Here is a 14,905-nt window from a genome sequence, read left to right on the forward strand (position 1 = left end):
GACAATAACATATATAATTGTACTGACAATAATTTTCCTTTTTTACCTATTTTCCTCTTCATTTATAGCACGCTGTCGCTTTAACCTCGTTAGCATGTCTACAATATGAGTATTTTACATACCTATTTGAATGTATGAACAAAGATATATTGTGATATGCAACAAATATTTATGGGATAATAGTATTTTCCATTGAAGTGAAGTAAACAGTTCAGGGAAGAACCACCCCCCCCCAACCCAAAAAAAAAAGCCACCACCATCACCAAAAACCCTCCACCTTTCCCAGGCAAGGTTAATTACATACCAAATAGACAATTCAATCGGAGAAAAAAAAACATAATAAGCACACCAAACATAAAACTATCAACAAAATTCACAATTCTATAATGAGTATACCCTTTTTTGATTTCCTGTTACATGCATTTTCACACAGAAAATGTATTACTATTGATCCCCAAGCATAAACATTCCAAAGGCCAGCATAATGCTTCTCTATTCAAACATATTCATATATCTAATGTCTATATGTATACTTGTCCTTTTTCATTTCTGTTTTCTCCCACTGCGTTTTAATGCAAGAGGTACCTCAGAATACAAGATATCTAACTATATGCATAAGGAATCATTAAGTAGATCCAGGATCGAGATTGAACATTATCGAAATATTCCTCACTCTTCAAATTATGCAGACTGAATTCGGGATTCTCACCGTTGTTGGAATTGTGAAATTACACCTCTTTAGGAGGAAATTAAACTCAGAAATCTTCGTCCCCAGTTTCCACCTTTTTTCCCGTAGAAATTGGCGTTTCTCACGCTGCAAGGTTCCTAAACGAGGGAAAACTGCTTTCCCATCCTAAATTCCCTAGTTTAAGTGAAATTCTATTTTATTTTACCGTATCTAAATGGGGTGTAAAGGAATTTGAAATGAGGGTAGTTGAAAAGGATCTTTTGTCTAGTTGAGCCGTAGGTACCAAGTCTCAGGCGAGCCCAGAGTGCACAGTTTCTTTTAGGGTAATTCTGGATTGGCGACGAAGGGTTTTGGCAAGACGACTAACAAAACGGGAAATTGGGATGATTTAGTTCGTACAATTAGTCACTCGAGACCAAGTGGTATAAGTACGAAATGGGATGTACGAGGTCTGGGTGTTTACTTATACGGATTAACGGGTATAGACGAAGATTCTGCATTGCAGTCTACATTGTTGTTAATAATGAATGCATGCTTTTTTTTTTTTTTTTTTGACAGAAGTACGATAATTCATTGCAAGCAAATTCAAAATACAAACAAATTGAGAATAGTGTGCAAACTAGGCCTTGATAAAACCTTGCCGGGAATTTCACTCCGGTCAGAGGAAAAAGAGTGTCTTGCATAACATAAAGGACCTATCCTCAAATTTCAATACATAAACAAATTCCGAACTATCTTCGAACAAAATATGCAACTTAGGGGGTTATACCATGACACTTAATTTAATATTGTCAATTTACTATGACAAGGTTATGTCCTTACTGAGTTGTTGAAGCTCATCCCTCTATTGTTATGCAGGTTTTTGAACTAAACAATTCAAAGGGTAGGCAGGATGGGATTGTGTCAGATGTGAGGCTAGAATTTGTTTTATCTATTTATATTAGCATTGTAAAGAATTTGTATTTATCTATTTATCTGCTTCTCTCTCCCTTGCCCATCTATCTGCTTCTCTCTTTCCCAGATCTGAAACCTAGCCCATCCACTGCCTAAATCTCAACACCAAAATTTGATAAAAAAAAATTCAAAACAAAAACAACAACAATCCCCATACAAAATTCTTCCTTATTCCCAATAATTCCCAAAACAAAAAAAAAAATTCCCAGAAAATTCCTGAGAAATGGATTGAGAAAGGTAGAGAGTAGCTTTGGTACAAAGAAACATGGAGAGATGGAGGAGAGAGTAGCTTTAGGGACGATTTTGCAGGAAAAATCACTTTGAAGGATATTGTTTTGCAGGAAAAAATGAGTGCTGGGGGACGACACTAACGAGGAAGAAAAGAATGAACTCCCAAAGAGAAAGTCCAGATAGAGAAGAGCGTCCCAGGCACAAACAAAAAGAAAAAGCTTCAATAAAAAATAAAATATTATTGAGTTAATAACAAAATATTATTAAATGTGTATTTAATGATATAAAGTTATAGTTGTTAACTATTCTTTTTTTTAGTCCGGCACTCTACCAAATGCTTCACTAAATCAGTCCAGCTTAGTCTAGTTTAAGTCAATCCAGCTTAGTCCCTAAAGCTAGTCCATTCTGAATTAATCCAGTGCAACAAACACACCCTTAGTGTTTACCCTGACTTGGGAGCCTAGGGATTTTCCTACGTCTGCTATGTACATTTTAGTAGTTTATTTAAATGCATACATGTAAGATACCTTCATGTGAAGTGGACGTGACAATTAATTTGCTAATCCAAATTGGCATTAGATTTATAAATTGGAACCTATTCACCTCCCTTAAACTAGTACCATCCGTCATTGAAACATAACATATGAGCTCTTCATCACCACCTTTTCCATTCACACCATGGTGGATTTTGTGGATTTCTCAACCACTAATCACTTTCTCGCAGAGGACTTTTATGACAATAATACGTCGCCATGGAGGAGTCTCAAGCCAATGAAACAATTATAACTGTATAAGTTTTTCTATGTTATGTCATTAGCACGAAACGCGATAGTGAGGATACACCCATACCTTAGAACTTGTTTGAAAAAGAGATTTCTTGATAGGGATGGCAACGGTTCGGTTTGGGGATGAAAGTGCTATATCCAACCCCATAACCATGAAAATTAACCATATCTATAACCGCAAATTAACCATAGGGTATTATCCATAACCATACCCATCGGTTAACGGTTATATCCATTTTTGTCAATACAAAAAATATATTCGTTTAATTGACACATGATAATTTATTAAATATTAATTTCGTCATTAAATATTTGATGTATAAAATAATTTAATGAATGGATCTTGTGGAGTATAAAAATTAAAGTTAAACATTGATAATGTTGGTTGATCTTTTGATAACTCCCATAAGTACCATTAAATTCTCATAGATTTTGATTTATATCAAAACTTATGAACATTCCCACAAAATGCAACTCACATAATGCAATTTTTGTATTTACACTCAAAGTAAGGGATTTGGCAAATAATGAATATTCATATGTGTGTGTATATATATTTTAATATTTTAATATTATGAATAATTATATTATATATTATTCGGTTCGGATTCGGGAACTGATACGGATTCTGACCCTTATAACCATATCCAAAATCATAACCGAATAATATTCATATTTTTTTCCCATACCCAAAATATACCCGAATTTTTATACCCAAATCCAATCTATTCAGACGATTATCCACTATTATCGAGTTAAACAATTAGAATTGTCATCCCTATCTCTTAGGGTGTCTTCTTCAAACTCATGTCTTGAAACTCATTTCAAGACAGATAAGGACCCAAACGAAGAGACAAATAAAACCATCACAAACCCACCACTTAAACCCCAAAACCAAAACCAAAAAGTGTTCGCACTCCCTCGCTAATTTCGACAGCCAACAATGGCGAACCTGAGGACGGCAATGGACTCAGCCTTCTGGGACTTGAACGTTTCTTCGCCTCAGACCCTTGAGGACTCCGCCAAGGCCGTTCCCGGCGACCCATTTCCTCTCGACGGTGCTTGAGCCAGCCGAGCCCTCAGGATTCAGCAACTCTCTCTTCTGTTGGAAATTCAAATTAAAAGTCATGTGATCTGTCCATGTGATGCTAACCTCTCTTTACAGATTGTTTCCAGCAAAATATAATCATCATTGCTCCTTCATTATTCACCAAATGGTGATGAAAGACAGCAAGTGTGCTGCCATGTGATGTGCTAGCAGGAAGACAACAGTGTTCCTCCATGTGTTAGCCGAAAGGAAGGTATTACAACCTGCCATGATGCAATGCATGTGTATGCCAACTATCAAAGTTGCTGCATGTGTTTGAAAGGGTGTAAAGATGTGGAACACCATCATTCATTATATGTATTGTTGGATTGTTTATTTTTTCAGTTTTTGTATAAATAGGCCATCTTGCTAAGCCTTAGAGCATATCATCCAAATCCCATTTCCCATTCTCATTTTCAGCTTGTAAGCTATTGAGTTTGTAAACTCTCTTTTCATATATCAAAGTCCAAGTGTTTTTCAAAGCTTGTTGCTTCCCTCATTTCTCTATTTCTTTGTCCAATTTTATTAAGAGTGAAAGTGAGAGGTGTGATAGAGTTTGTAAACTTATCACCCACATATTTTGGTATTGAGTTAGTAAACTCTTGTGAATACCAACATCTTCTGGGAAATGGGTTCCCTTTGGGTGTTATACCTTCCGACTCCCCCACTACTAACAGGGACTTGGGTTCTTTCTCTCTCCAGTCCCTCTTGCTCGGACCAGCTACCTCTAACTGGTACACTGCTACAACTTCTTTGCTTAGCTATTGCCTATTGGATTTTCTCAAATTTATGTTATGCTTTCGTTTAATTGATATTTTTTTTCATTTTATGTGTTTCTGTGGATCAGTTTGTGGTTTGTATGGTTACTGAGAAAATGATGAGTAATGGGTGTGATTCGTTTGTTGTTTGTTTTGTTGCTGGGAAAGTTTGGAGAGAGGAGCAATTGGAATTGTTGTTATAGGGAATTGGTTAACGGAAAAAGGTTAGCAAAGATAATTTGTCTCCTGTTTGCTGAGAAATGAACATTTTTTTTGTTCTCCAAATTCGTATTTTCTGTAAACAATTTTTATGTTACTAATTGCCAAATTCGTATATTGCATAAACTTTGCGTTATTGGTGAATTACTTGATGTGAGAAAGAGAGCTTGAGTGGAAAGCTTAACAGCCAAACAAAGCTTGTTTGCCTAGTTCTAGTGGTACAGCACATAAAGCATGAATTTTTTGTTGCCTTGTTATTTTAAAAATTTGCAAGGGGGTTCTTATGTTTTTTGCGAGCATCAAAGCTTTATCATGTTTATCAGAGCACTGATTGGGATTATCCAATTTTTTTTATGGGATTTCTTAGGTGAAAAGGTTTCTTGCGATGTTTTGAAATTTGAACAGTATCCTAGCTAATGAATGTACTGTGTAAATGCATTGAATTTTTGTAATTACCAATCCAAATGTGTTGAGTTTAATGTCCTAATTCCTTGAGCATGTTTTCTGTTAAAGGAGTGATTTAAGAGTTACTATGCTTAGACCAAAGTCATCTCACATTAACCAAATCGGGTTAGCACTCTTAGTTGTCAGACATACTAATTCCCTTGTTACATGATCTGCATGAAAATAGATGGCTTGGATTAATTGGGCAGTTCTGCCGGAAGAAACTTTTATCTTCTGTTAAAGCTGAATTTACTAATGGTGAGATGGAGGTCCCTACATTCAAAGATGTGGCAATGCATGTCTTGGACAAGTCACTTTATTCGTTTGGATTATGTACACAGCTTCTTGTGTCTCCGTCATCATCCATAAAGTTGAGCACAGAAGGGCATGGTGAAAGGACGCCGCAACAAATTGGTGCTCTTTCACAAAGCATGCATTTGCTTTCCTCGTTTTGACCTTTAATCTTCAGTTCATTGATTCAGATCTCAAATGGCTGGGTCAAGTGGTGGTGATCTTCGGGCTCCAATATTCGATGGTGGCAACTATGAATTTTGGAAGATCCAAATGAGAACCATTTTCAAATCGCATGGAATCTGGGATTTGGTTGAAAAGGGTTTTGAAATTCCAGAATCGAAGGGGAAGAAGGTCGAAGAGGAAGGCTCATCAGATTCAAAGAAAGCTTCGCTGAGTGATAAGCTAATAAAGGATGCTAAGGCGTTGGGTATCATTCAAGGAGCAGTTTCGGAGGATATTTTTCCCAGAATCTCGAATGAGGAGACCTCAATGGGCACTTGGGATATTTTACACCAGGAATTTCATGGTGATAAACAAGTGAGATCCATCAAACTACAGGGTCTACGCCGTGATTTCGAGTACACGAGGATGAAGGATGATGAAACCTTGTATGTGTATCTCACTCGTCTTCTTGAGTTGGTGAATCAAATGAAAGGGTATGAGGAAGATTTAGCCAGAGAGCATTTGGTTCAGAAATTGCTTATAAGCTTGACCAAAGAATTTGATCCAGTTTGCTATGTGATCAATCAAACTAAGGATATTGAAACTATTAAGGTGCAAGAGGTTATTGCTTGTTTGAGAGGATTTGCATAGCGCCTTGATAGGCATGCTAAGAGTACCACTGAGAGAGCTTTCAGTAGTATGAGTGAATCCAAAGGGAACTCAGTCAAATCCCTCTTTAGGTAACTCTAAACCCAAGAAGAATTGGAAATCGAAGGGAAAGAAATGGGACCCTAAACCTCAGAACTTTGTCAATCAAGGTGGAAAATATGATCAAGGGGGAAAACCTGATCAGGCTAAGGGAAAATGCTAACATTGTGATAAGCTACATTATGGTGAGTGTTGGTTTAAAGGAAAGCCAAAGTGTCATGGTTGCAATCGATTTGGTCATTTCATCAAGGACTGTGATCCAGTTTGCTAGATATATTAAAGAGGTTATGATTGTACCTGGATTGGATGAGAATTTATTGAGTGTAGGGCAGATGGCAGAACATGGATATTGGCTTATGTTTGGTGATTACATGGTTGATATATATGGAGAAAGACAGATGGAAGATTTGATTGCAAGTGTTCAAATGAAAGGAAACGGATGTTTTCCCTTAAGTCTAGAATATGTTAATCCTCTTATGGCTAATAGAGCAACTGTTGAAGAGTCATCTTGGTTGTGGCATAGACGATATGGACATCTAAACTACATCATATTGATGCTCCTGCAAGAGAAGGAAATGGTGCAGGGTTTACCTAAATTACAAGTCACTGAGCATGTTTACCCTGGATGTGCTACAGGGAAGGGTCACAGAGAACCATTCGATAAGGAAAAGGCTAGGAGAGCATCACAACCTCTAGAGCTGATTCACTCTGATATCTGTAGTCCAATGCAGATCACTACTCTTGGAGGGAACAGATTCTTCCTTACCTTTATTGATGATCACACTAGAATGTGTTGGGTGTTCTTTCTGCAGCACAAGTCACAAGTCTTCAACATCTTCAAACGGTTCAAATGCATGGTTGAGTTATAAAGTGGTTATCAAATTAAGAAACTCAGGAGTGATAGGGGTGGATAATACACATCCCTGGAGTTCTCTAAGTTTTGTGAAGATATGGGGTTAGAAAGGCAATTAACTCTTGCCTACTCTCCACAACAAAACGGTGTTGCAGAGAGAACCGTACTGTGGTTGAAATGGCTAGGACAATGATGTTTGAAAAGAAGATTCCCTTGAAGTTTTGGGCTGAAGCTGTGAACACGGCTATGTATTTGCAAAATTGGTGTCTAACAAGTGCTTTGAACAACATAACTCCATTTGAGGCATTTGGTGGGAAAAAACCAGGTGTCAAACATTTGAAGATATTTGGTTCTCTATGTTACATTCACATTCCTTCACAGAAAAGACACAAATTGGAAGAAACTAGTGAAAAGGAAGTATTTGTTGGATATGGCAACTGTGAAAAAGGATATAGGGTTTTCAACTTGAGAACTCAGAAAGTTGAATTATCAAGGAGTGTGATATTTGATGAGAAAGCAATGTGGGAATGGGAATCTAATGAGGTAGTGCAAGTCTTTATTCCTTGGAATGATGAAGGAAGCTCAAGGATATCTAAACTTGACTCAGAGTCAAATGACTCACCTCAGCCTATGCAATCTCCTCTGAGATCACAAACAACTAGAGACCTGTGAGCATCTCAGGAATCTGGTTCACTTGGTTCTCTAGTTTCAATCTCATAGACCTATGATCATACTTCATAGAAATGAAAGAATTTGAGTGATGTTTATGCTCAAGGTAAGATGAGCATTATTGAACCTAAAGATTTCAGTGAGGCAGTCAAAGATAAAGCTTGGAAAAAGGCTATGACAGAAGAGATGTTGATGATTGAAAAAAAATTCCACTTGGGAAGACAGACCAAGTAGCAAACCTGTTGTGGGAGTGAAGTGGGTATATAAAACAAAGCTGAACCTTGATGGCTCCAATTCAAAAGCACAAGGCAAGGCTTGTAGCCAAGGGTTACACACAGAAACCAGGTATTAATTTCAATGAAACCTTTGCTCCAGTTGCAAGGTTAGATACTATTAAGACACTTATTACTCTAGCTGCACAGAAAGGTTGGAAATTGTGGCAATTGGATGTTAAATCAGCCTTTCTGAATGGTGTTCTCGAGGAAGAGGTATATGTGGATCAACATGATGGTTTTGTGATTAAAGGGGCTGAACACAAGGTGTATATGTTGAGAAAAGCCCTCTATGGTCTAAACAGGCACCCTAGTATGGTGAAATTGACACATATTTGATTCATTGTGGGTTTCACAGAAGTTCAAGTGAAGCAACTCTTTATATGAGAACCAAAAAAAGTGTTGGGGCTCTAATCGTGTCAATCTATGTAGATGACATAGTATATACAGGGAGCAGTGATGAAATGATGCAAGAATTCAAGACTAAAATGATGAGCAAGTATGAGATGTCAGATTTGGGTTTACTTTATCATTTTCTTGGAATGGGAGTAACTCAAACTGAAGGGAGTATATTTATACATCAGAAAAAATATGCTTTGACACTCTTGGATAAATTTGGCTCAAAGACTACAAGCCAGTGAGCATTCTATTGGTTGCAACTGACAAATTGAGAAGTGATGATGATAGTGAACCTACAGATGAGAGTTTATACAGGAAAATTGTTAGGAGCCTGCTGTATTTGACAGCAACCAGACCAGATATTATGTTATCTGCTAGTTTACTTGCACGATTCATGCATAAACCTTCCAAGAAGCACTATGGATTTGCTAAAGGGGTTCTAAGGTATATCCAGGGGACAATTGACTTTGGGATTGAATATGTGGTTGGAAAGTCTGCTCTATTGATTGGCTACTGTGATAGTGACTGGAGTGGCTCTGAGGAGGACATGAAAAGCACCTCAGGGTATGCTTTTTCATTTGGAAGTGGGGCATTTTCATGGGCCTCTGTTAAACAGCATAGTGTGGCACTTTCAACTGCAGAAGCTGAGTATGTCAGCGCGGCTGAAGCAACTACACAGGCCATTTGGCTTAGGTTTGTACTCGAGGACTTTGGAGATGAGCAAGCCATTGCAACTCCCTTATTCTGTGATAACGCCTCTGCTATAGCTATGTCTAAGAACCCTGTGTTTCATCAGACAACCAAACACATTGGCAGAAAGTTTCACTTCATCAGAGATACAATTCAAGAATGAGTAATTGATTTGATTTACTGCAAGAGTGAAGAACAGATTGTAGACATCTTTACAAAGGCTCTTCCCAAAGACAGATTCAACTACCTGAGAAGCCTACTTGGTGTGAAATCAGTTAGCAATTTAGAAGGGAGTGTTGAAAAGTAAATTGCTTACTAATTACTTGTTAGTAAATGGTGTACTTAGTAGTTTTTCTATTTGTCATTTTGTGAAACTGTTTTCTATTGAGATAGTTTGAGCTCATTAGCCAAATGTAGGTCTTAGATCAGTTTTCATTCTAATGCCTCACATGCCTTGTAATTGCCATGTGTCATAATCACAATGGCTTATGTATTGAATGGTGATGATGACTGATGTAAGGAATGAAAGAATATATGAAAGTGGAGCACCATTCTAAACGAAAGAATGATGCTGTTATGAAATATTCTCTCTGCTTCTGTCTCTAGTGTTTTCTTCTCTCTTCATTCTTCTTGCTCCCTTCGAAATCCAAATGATCAGATTAATGGAAGCTTACTCAAATCTTAACAGTTCTAACAGAACAATTCAATATTTTTGTTTTGTGTTTATGAGTCCAGGTCCGTTGCCGGCAGTATGTAATCTCTTAAGGTTTTTACTTACCATTTCCTGATGTTTGCACCAGAGAAGACCAGATACGGAATTCTATAATTGTCAAAATTAATGGGTAGTCAACCTAGTCATTGTTAGCGATATAGTTCTTTTTTATTTGCAAAATGAAATTGTAATGCCATTTCTCACTTTTTCTTCTGGTCAATGGTGGCATTACATTTTTGGTGGAAGCTGCATTGCCTAGTTTCAGGATGGGTACAACCCAGTGGTAGTTGATATGAAGGGAGACGAGGAAAATTCTAGGAGCAATAAGAAGAGAAGTCCTTTCAGTGCTGATTTTTTCGGCTCTCTGCTATACTTTCCAGCACGGGAAATTTAGAGAGCTATACAGTGATCTAATCAGGATTGATTGTCGTCGAGATATTTGTTCAACTGCAGCTTTCACTAAAAGGGTTATTAATGGTTTGAAGAGTTCGTCTGCTAATAGTGCAAAAGATCCGATGTCCTCCCCTAGGATCAATCTAATCTTTCAGCAGCAGGTATTTCCATTTATACCTTAACTTTTTAAATGTTGTGCACCTTAAGTTGGAAGAGAATTTTTAAATGCAGTTATGCATAATATGTTACAAAACTTGCATAGTCATTTGCTAATTGGTACTTGTGGAAGCGTGTGTGCCCTGTCTGATTTCAATAATCTGCAATCATTTTTCTGCTGATGTATCTGTACAGTCATTTTACTGCTCATATGTCTTAATGTACGACTTTTAGATCAGCGTAGAACTTTAAAATGAGAGGATGAAAAGCTGAGCTCCTATATATGGCTATTAACATGCATGGCTGGGGTGAATGTTTTGGTTACTGGGATGAAAATCCAATTGTTATTGACACATTACCTTTCCTTTGTAGATTTATGGGCCAATTGTCTTTAGAGCGGATTCTAAGGTTGCACTTGACTCTTTGCGCGGGAAACATGCCCCACATATTGAGGATTTCATATACAGCTTGGGCTACTCCTTGAGACTTATACGATCAGGGAATGTCGTTGCTTGGTATTCCCCAAAAATAAAAGAAGGCATGATTGAGTTGCGCTTATTTGAGTTTTAACTCCCGATTTTCATTTACATGATGGAAATGTATGTTTTGACGTGTATCGCATTTAGGTAATTTAGCTAGACAGTAGAAAGCGAGAAGGCTTCCGGTTCAGAATGTAGTTACAAAGATTTGAGTAATACTGTTTTTATTGATCAAAGGGAACAGATTGCCATCTGCGAGCAAATAGTAATTATGTGTTTATTAATCAAGCAAGATACGAAGGAAAAGTTAGTTTTACATAAGAAACATTACTAACTTGACATGCCAATGCTGCTCAGTATGCTTCTTTCTGATCCGACACAATTGTGTCGTGTCACTATTGTCCAGCCTCTCTCTAGGCAACTCCGCAGAGCAAGCAACGCCTATTTATGAAATCGAAACAATGATTTCTTCAAATTATATGCCAATGCTGGTGATATCCTCGTTAATGTGATGACTAGCATTCATCTGATCACCCTCAACATTTTCTTGATTAAGAGAGGGATCGACAATATCTACTAGATGCCTTAACAAAGTTATGCAGGTTTGAAGATCCTTGAAACATGTTATCGGTTGGTCTTTTTGCTGTAAACATTTCCAATAAGAGAATGTCGTAGCTGTACACATCGCCTCTTGTCCAAACTTTATGTCCCATAACATATATGCTTTAATCCATAATTAAATGGATCACAAACGCTAGCTAGTTAAGTTTTCAAACAATTAACATACAAAGCTAAAGTTGGGGATGTCTTCAACTTTCAAAAGAGACATTTTGAGATTAAATCATAGTTGATTTGGTTGGTCAAAAGTCTGATTTTCTCTGCTGTCCGAACGGCTTGGTAGAAAAATCTAGAATTTTGACACAATCATCTTGAAAAACTCACGAACATCCTCTAATTGGACTCACTCCAAAATTCGTCCATTTGTTCACTTTATGCTCAAGAGGGAGTTGCATGTCCTACACTGAAAATACATAACAAAATATCAAAATTCTACCAAAATAAGCAATAAAATATAACTAAGAATAGAATAAAATATATGATATAATATTGATCCATTAACTACAATGAAACATTTGCACCAGTTTAGAACTTTGATAGCTTTGGCTGCACAAAAGGGACGGAGTTTGTTCTAGCTAGATGTGAAGCTTGCTTTCTTAAATGAAAGAAAAGGTGTTCCGCCGTTACCTTAACAATCCTACGTAGTTCTTCTAATTACTTACGAATTACCCATGCATATTTCAAAGGTCAGGTTTTCCTAATATATATCGTACTTGGAACCTCCAACATAGAACGTATATCTAACATGCAACCCATCCAGACGTTCGGATCAATTATGAACATGAAAGACTCATTAAGCTTTAGGCTAAATAGCCAAAATGGTCCTTGAGATTTGCAAAACTCCTCACTTTGGTCCCTGAGATTTCAAATCAATAGAAGTGGTCCCCGAGATTGTCCACCATCCATCATTTTGGTTCTTCCATTAAAAACTTCGTTAAGTGTCCCAGAGCTCTTGGCCGGAAATTTAGGCATTTTCAAAGCTTCGTAACTCAATCGTTTCTTAACCAAATTCGACCCATAATATATCAAAATGAAGATAGGAAAGTGTAGCCCAATGGTTTCCGTAGATGGCCGGAAAATAGCCTTAAAGTTGACTGGTCCGAGGAAATATTGGAAAACTCGTTGGAAACTGGGTAAACTTTAAACGTTCATAACTTCTTCAATACTCAATGAAATCAAGTCATTCAAAAATGAAAATTATACTTATCAATGAGACAAAGAGAATGATACCTTTTTTGACAGCTAATGCGCCGTAGTTTTTCTAGAAAAAGGCTTGAAAGTGGGTAACTTAAGACTAAGATAGCCACTTTCGAGCCATTTTTCGTCCAAACCAAGGCGATTTAGCCGTCGAAAAAGGTACCATTCTCTTCATCTCATCAAGATGTATGATTTTTGTTTTTGAATCACTTGATTTTGTTGAGTATTGAAGAAGTTATGAATACTTAACGTTTACCCAGTTTCCGGCGAGTTTTCCAGTTTTCGCTCGAACCAGTCAACTTTGAGGCTATATTTTAGCCATATCCAGCAACCATTGGGCTTCCAAATGGTATAATATTATTCTACACTTTCCTATCTTCATTTTGATATATTATGGGTTGAATTTGGTTAAGAAATGATTGAGTTACGAACCTTTGAAAATTGCCCAAACCTTTGGCCAAGAGCTCCGAGACACTTAACGGAGTTCTGAATAGAAGGACCAAAATGATGGATGGTGGACAATCTCAGGGACCACTTCTATTGATTTGAAATCTCAAGGACCAAAGTGATGTGTTATACAAATCTCAGGGACCATTTTGGCTATTTAGCCTAAGCTTTATAAAAACCCTTCAAAAAACCATGTAACACTTAAGACGTCGTATTCATCCTACGTGAAATTACAATTATTAACGACAAGAAGCATTCCTTAATTTTAGGGTGACATTCCAACATAAATTGCATCCAATAACTTATTTAAACATCCTAATGGCCGCGAATCTTTAAGACACAAAGATAGTTTAAACACAGTGATTAATAATTCAAAGCACACATGCATAATATCATAAGCAATTAAATAAATACTACATATTCATGCTAAGACTCAAGACATCACCCTAGCAAAAGAAATTAGTTACGAACAATCATAAAACAAAATATTATTAAGAACACGGATAGAAAACACCTTGTAGGGAAAAAGTCTAAAATTCTCCAAAATAATGCATTTGTAACCCTAATGGCTAAAAAGCCTTATTTGTAAGAAAAACTAATGAAAATGGCTTTAAAATTTTGAATGTTAACAAAAAACCAAGTGATAAGTTTATTTAATAGTTATGACAAAGCCCAACATCAAATCAGGACTAGCCCAAGGAATATAATTTATTGAGCTTCCAATTTTAACCCTGACGTCAAGTCTTGCCGTTTATTTGGTCTGTTTCACTTCAGACGGAGAGGGGAAGGTCTGTAGATCTCCGATCATTTATAAGAAAAACTAATGAAAATGGCTTTAAAACTTTGAATGTTAACAAAAAACCAAGTGATAAGTTTATTTAATAGTTAGAGCAGTTACAGCGTGGGAACCCTCCCCCCAGGCAATACATTATGTTATCCACCCAGTGAACAGTAATTGCCTTTAATGAACAGTAATCGCCTTTTGCATCTCCACTGTTGCATTTCAATAGCCCTGACAATAGGCAATAAAATATTAGTATTTTTTTTTATTTATAAAATAATACAAAATAATTTTATTTGTAATTTCGAATAAGATTTTTAATCGTTCTCGTTGCGCCACGTGTCATTATCCGAAAAGTTATAAAATAATACAAAATAATTGTGGTGTAATTTCAGATAAGATTTTTAATTGTTCTCGTTGCGCCACTTGTCATAAAATCCGAAAAGACAATCATTGGTGATGGATTTCTGATAAGATTTTTAATCGTACTCGTTGCGCCACGTGTCATGATCCGAAAATACAATTATTGGTGATGGATTTCCGATAAGATTATTAACCAATCATGTCTCGCCACTTGTCATAATCTGTTTACAGTCTTTGAGGATAGATTTCCATCAGATTTTTAACGAATGACGGCATGCCACGTGGCATTATCTACAACCAAATCCTTTATGAATCCTCCATATAATCCACCATCCATCCTCGCAAATCTCACACCAATTTTCTCAAGATCTCTATCATTATTCATAGTTTATGCTTCCTTGTTCACCAAAATCTCTATCATTATTCATAGTTTCTACTTCTTTCTTACAATGTCTTCTTCTTCCTCAAGGATGATGTGGGAACTCGATGAGCAAGAGGAAGGATTGTTTAACCAATCAGAAGGAATGTTCAATCTTAAGATGGCCC

General features: G+C 36.8%; 1 pseudogene; it reads left to right on the forward strand.

The window, feature by feature from the left end:
• The first annotated feature begins 3,592 nt into the window (after window positions 1–3,592).
• The window catches only part of LOC148695539 (protein TRIGALACTOSYLDIACYLGLYCEROL 4, chloroplastic-like), a 56,194-nt pseudogene continuing 44,881 nt past the window's right edge, over window positions 3,593–14,905 (forward strand).

Source organism: Pyrus communis, chromosome 7, assembly GCF_041283825.1.
Source record: "Pyrus communis isolate YQ-2024b chromosome 7, ASM4128382v1, whole genome shotgun sequence".
In the NCBI taxonomy this organism is placed as follows: domain Eukaryota; kingdom Viridiplantae; phylum Streptophyta; class Magnoliopsida; order Rosales; family Rosaceae; genus Pyrus; species Pyrus communis.